Consider the following 6,005-nt stretch of genomic DNA (forward strand, 5'->3'; position numbering starts at 1 on the left):
TCCCTTTTGAAGTTCTCTCGCTCTCCCCTGTCTCTTCCATCCTCACCTCCAACAAGAAGTGTGAGGAGCTTGTGGAGCGTCTTTGTGACTGAGATTAAGTCAATCCGATCAGCTGCCTCTGCTGCTTCCCTCCCTTCCAAGAACCTCTAATTTTCCTCATTGAGTGGTGAACCCTGAGGGTGAGGGGCCTGGATGGTGAGGAATTTGTTATCTGTGTCCAAGATGGTTTTTTTGGAACAATATGTGGATAGTCCGACTAGATAGGGGTCTATATTGGACCTAATACTAGGGAACGAGCCCGGCCATGTCATCAAAGTTGTAGTAGGCGAACATGTGGCGAACAGTGACCACAATTCCGTAAGCTTGGCATATTCATGGAAAAGGACGAGTGTTGTCCTCGGGTTAAGGTGCTAAATTGGGATAAGCCTAACTACAACCAGATTCGGCCGGATTTAGAGGCTGTTGTTTGGGAGAGGCTGTTTGAGGGGAAATCCACATTTGATCCACATCTCTTAAGCAGCAGTTAATGGGAGTGCAGGACAGGCATGTGCCGGTAAAAAGGAAGGACAGGAAAGGCAGGATTCGGGAACTATGGATGACCAGGGAAATTGAGAATCTGGTCAAAATGAAAAAGATGCATATGTGACGTAAAAGCAACTAAAAACAGATGAAGCACTTGTGGAATACAAGGAAAGTAGAAAATAGCTCAAGCTGGGAGTTAGGTGGGCAAAAAGGGGTCACAAAGTGTCCTTGGCAGATAGGATTAAGGAGGATCCCAAGGTATTTTATACGTATATTAGGAACAAAAGGGTAGCTGGAGAAAGAGTTGGTCCACTCCAGGACAAAGGAGGGAAATTATGGTGTAGAACCAAAGGAAGGAGGTGAAGTCCTTAATGAGTATTTTGCATCGGTATTCACAATGGAGAGGGACACGTTGATTGGTGGTGTCTCAGAGGGATGTGTAAAAACTTTTGTACAAGTAAGGTAAGGTAAGGTTTTTTTTTTGAGTTATCGGTTAGCTGAGGTCTGTATAAAAGACAGACAGAGAGCGCACACAGTAAGCGAGCACTTTTCCAGGAGACACATCCGGAGTGAGACTCATACAGAGTGAGAGATTTAAACTTGGTAATTTGGTGCAGTGATGTAAATCAGCAAAGGTAAGTGGAAAATCTAATTCTGCTGTTTTTCAGTTAAAAGTGCAGTGTGGAGCTTAGTGTCTGATTGGTTGAAGCTGCCCCCACCCTAATTGCTGAGAGGCAGTTATCTGTCAATCACCTGAGGCCTGTTGAGGCCTGTTTAGGGGCACATTGTATTATTCTCTTTGAAGGTAAGGGTTTTTTTTGAGTCATCGGTTAGCTGAGGTCTGTATAAAAGACAGACAGAGAGCGCACACAGTAAGCGAGCACTTTTCCAGGAGACACATCCGGAGTGAGATTCATACAGAGTGAGAGATTTAAACTTGGTAATTTGGTGCAGTGAGGTAATTCGGTGCAGAGTGTGAGGAGGTGCTTTTTAACCTTGGTAAGTGACTGGTAAGTAGTCTCTCTTTTTCTTTTCATTGTCTAATTTATTTATTTTTTATTTTGAAAATCTAGTTGTTTAAGTTTACCAGGGGTTTAAGACATGGCAGGAGATCCCAGACCCGTGTCATGCTCCTCGTGTGCGATGTGGGAGCTCAGGGACACGTCCACTGTCCCTGGCTCCTTCACGTGCAAGAAGTGTGTTCAGTTACAGCTCTTGTTCGACCGCTTGACAGCTCTGGAGCTGCGGATGGACTCACTTTGGAGCATCCGCGATGCTGAGGAGGTCGTGGATAGCACGTTTAGCGAGTTGGTCACACCGCAGGTGAAGGTTACTGAGGGAGATAGAAAATGGGTGACCAAAAGAAAGAGCAAGAGTAGGAAGGCAGTGCAGGTGTCCCCTGCGGTCATCTCCCTGCAAAACAGATATACCGCTTTGGATACTGTTGAGGAAGATGGCTCACCAGGGGAAGGCAGCAGCAGCAGGTTCATGGCACCGTGGCTGGCTCTGCTGCACAGCAGGGCAGGAAGAAAAATGGCAGGGCTATAGTGATAGGGGACTCGATCGTAAGGGGAATAGACAGGCGGTTCTGTGGACGCAATCGAGACTCCAGGATGGTATGTTGCCTCCCTGGTGCAAGGGTCAAGGATGTCTCGGAGCGGCTGCAGGACATTCTGGGGGGGGAGGGTGAACAGCCAGCTGTCGTGGTGCACATAGGCACCAACGATATAGGTAAAAAACGGGATGAGGTCCTACAAGCGGAATTCAGGGAGTTAGGAGTTAAACTAAAAAGTAGGACCTCAAAGGTAGTAATCTCAGGATTGCTACCAGTGCCACGAGCTAGTCAGAGTAGGAATGTCAGGATAGATAGGATGAATGCGTGGCTCGAGAGATGGTGCAAGAGGGAGGGATTCAAATTCCTGGGGCATTGGGATCGGTTCTGGGGGAGGTGGGACCAGTACAAACCGGACGGTCTGCACTTGGGCAGACTGGAACCGATGTCCTAGGGGGGGGTGTTTTCTAGAGCTGTTGGGGAGGGTTTAAACTAATGTGGCAGGGGGATGGGAACCAATGCTGGAAGTTGGAAGGTAGTAAAACAGGGACAGAAACAAAAGGAAGTAAGGGGAAAAGTGCAAGGCAGAGAAGGCAAAGTCAGAAATCCATAAGGGCAGTGACTGAGGGGAGCACAGTGAATAGGCCCAGTAATAACAAAAGGAATAAAACTGGAGATGTTAAGATTCAAAACAGAGGTAAAAAAACCAACATAAGTGTACTTTACCTGAATGCTCGTAGTATTCGGAATAAAGTAAATGAGTTGGTGGCACAAATCATCGTAAATGACTATGATTTAGTGGCCATTACTGAAACATGGTTAAAGGATGGTCACGACTGGGAGTTAAATATCCGAGGGTATCAAACTATTCGGAAGGACAGAGTGGATGGTAAGGGAGGTGGTGTTGCTCTGTTATTTAAGGATGACATCCGGGCAATAGTAAGGGATGACATTGGTGCTATGGAGGATAAGGTTGAATCCATTTGGGTGGAAATCAGGAATAGTAAGGCAAAAAAGTCACTGATAGGAGTAGTCTATCGGCCACCAAATAGTAACGATATGGTGGGGCAGGCAATAAACAAAGAAATAACTGATGCATGTAGAAATGGTACAGCAGTTATCATGGGGGATTTTAATCTACATGTCGATTGGTTTAACCAGGTCGGTCAAGGCAACCGTGAGGAGGAGTTTATAGAATGTATCCGCGATAGTTTCCTAAAACAGTATGTAATGGAACCTACGAGGGAACAAGCGGTCCTAGATCTTGTCCTGTGTAATGAGACAGGATTGATTCATGATCTCATAGTTAGGGATCCTCTCGGAAGGAGCGATCACAATATGGTGGAATTTAAAATACAGATGGAGGGTGAGAAAGTAAAATCAAATACTAGTGTTTTGTGTTTAAACAAAGGAGATTACAAGGGGATGAGAGAAGAACTAGCTAAGGTAGACTGGGAGCTAAGACTTTATGGTGGAACAGTTGAGGAACAGTGGAGAACCTTCCAAGCGATTTTTCACAGTGCTCAGCAAAGGTTTATACCAACAAAAAGAAAGGACGGAAGAAAGAGGGAAAATCGACCGTGGATATCTAAGGAAATAAGGGAGAGTATCAAATTGAAGGAAAAAGCATATAAAGTGGCAAAGATTGCTGGGAGATTAGAGGACTGGGAAATCTTTAGGGGGCAACAGAAAGCTACTAAAAAAGCTATAAAGAAGAGTAAGATAGAGTATGAGAGTAAACTTGCTCAGAATATAAAAACAGACAGTAAAAGTTTTTACAAATATATAAGACAAAAAAGAGTGGCTAAGGTAAATATTGGTCCTTTAGAGGATGAGAAGGGAGTTTTAATAATGGGAAATGAGGAAATGGCTGAGGAACTGAACAGGTTTTTTGGGTCGGTCTTCACAGTGGAAGACACAAATAACATGCCAGCGACTGATAGAAATGAGGCTATGACAGGTGAGGACCTTGAGAGGATTGTTATCATTAAGGAGGGAGTGATGGGCAAGCTAATGGGGCTAAAGGTAGACAAGTCTCCTGGCCCTGATGGAATGCATCCCAGAGTGCTAAAAGAGATGGCTAGGGAAATTGCAGATGCACTAGTGATAATTTACCGAAATTCACTAGACTCTGGGGTGGTCCCGGTGGATTGGAAATTAGCAAACGTGACGCCACTGTTTAAAAAAGGAGGTAGGCAGAAAGCAGGAAATTATAGGCCAGTGAGTTTAACTTCGGTAATAGGGAAGATGCTGGAATCTATCATCAAGGAAGAAATTGCGAGGCATCTGGATAGAAATTGTCCCATTGGGCAGACGCAGCATGGGTTCGTTAAAGGCAGGTCATGCCTAACTAATTTAGTGGAATTTTTTGAGGACATTACCAGTGCAGTAGATAACGGGGAGCCGATGGATGTGGTATATCTGGATTTCCAGAAAGCCTTTGACAAGGTGCCACACAAAAGGTTGCTGCATAAGATAAAGATGCATGGCATTAAGGGTAAAGTAGTAGCATGGATAGAGGATTGGTTAATTAATAGAAAGCAAAGAGTTGGGATAAATGGGTGTTTCTCTGGTTGGCAATCAGTAGCTAGTGGTGTCCCTCAGGGATCCGTGTTGGGCCCACAATTGTTCACAATTTACATTGATGATTTGGAGTTGGGGACCAAGGGCAATGTGTCCAAGTTTGCAGATGACACTAAGATGAGTGGTAAAGCGAAAAGTGCAGAGGATACTGGAAGTCTGCAGAGGGATTTGGATAGGTTAAGTGAATGGGCTCGGGTCTGGCAGATGGAATACAATGTTGACAAATGTGAGGTTATCCATTTTGGTAGGAATAACAGGAAACGGGATTATTATTTAAACGATAAAATATTAAAGCATGCCGCTGTTCAGAGAGACTTGGGTGTGCTAGTGCATGAGTCACAGAAGGTTGGTCTACAAGTGCAACAGGTGATTAAGAAGGCAAATGGAATTTTGTCCTTCATTGCTAGAGGGATGGAGTTTAAGACTAGGGAGGTTATGTTGCAATTGTATAAGGTGTTAGTGCGGCCACACCTGGAGTATTGTGTTCAGTTTTGGTCTCCTTACTTGAGAAAGGACGTACTGGCGCTTGAGGGTGTGCAGAGGAGATTCACTAGGTTAATCCCAGAGCTGAAGGGGTTGGATTATGAGGAGAGGTTGAGTAGACTGGGACTGTACTCGTTGGAATTTAGAAGGATGAGGGGGGATCTTATAGAAACATTTAAAATTATGAAGGTAATAGATAGGATAGATGCGGGCAGGTTGTTTCCACTGGCGGGTGACAGCAGAACTAGGGGGCATAGCCTCAAAATAAGGGGAAGTAGATTTAGGACTGAGTTTAGGAGGAACTTCTTCACCCAAAGGGTTGTGAATCTATGGAATTCCTTGCCCAGCGAAGCAGTTGAGGCTCCTTCATTACATGTTTTTAAGGTAAAGATAGATAGTTTTTTGAAGAATAAAGGGATTAAGGGTTATGGTGTTCGGGCCGGAAAGTGGAGCTGAGTCCACAAAAGATCAGCCATGATCTAATTGAATGGCGGAGCAGGCTCGAGGGGCCAGATGGCCTACTCCTGCTCCTAGTTCTTATGTTCTTATGTTAAGTCATTATTTCGAGGGAGGAAGTGTTTGTTAAAAAGCATTAAGGTAGACAAATCCCCATGGCCAGGTGGCATCTATCCCAGATTACTGAGGGAGAAAAGAGAGGAAATCGCTGGGCCTCTAACATAAATCTTTGTGTCCTTATTGGCCACAGGTGAGATCCCAGATGATTGGAGGATAGCCAATGTTGTACCGTTATTTAAGAAGGGTTGCAAGGATAATGCGGGTAATGATAGCCAGTGAGGTTGACGTCAGTGATAGTGAAATTGTTGGAAAAGATTCTCAGAGATAGGATCTATGCACATTTGGAAGT

Source organism: Scyliorhinus canicula, unplaced genomic scaffold (assembly GCF_902713615.1).
Source record: "Scyliorhinus canicula unplaced genomic scaffold, sScyCan1.1, whole genome shotgun sequence".
In the NCBI taxonomy this organism is placed as follows: domain Eukaryota; kingdom Metazoa; phylum Chordata; class Chondrichthyes; order Carcharhiniformes; family Scyliorhinidae; genus Scyliorhinus; species Scyliorhinus canicula.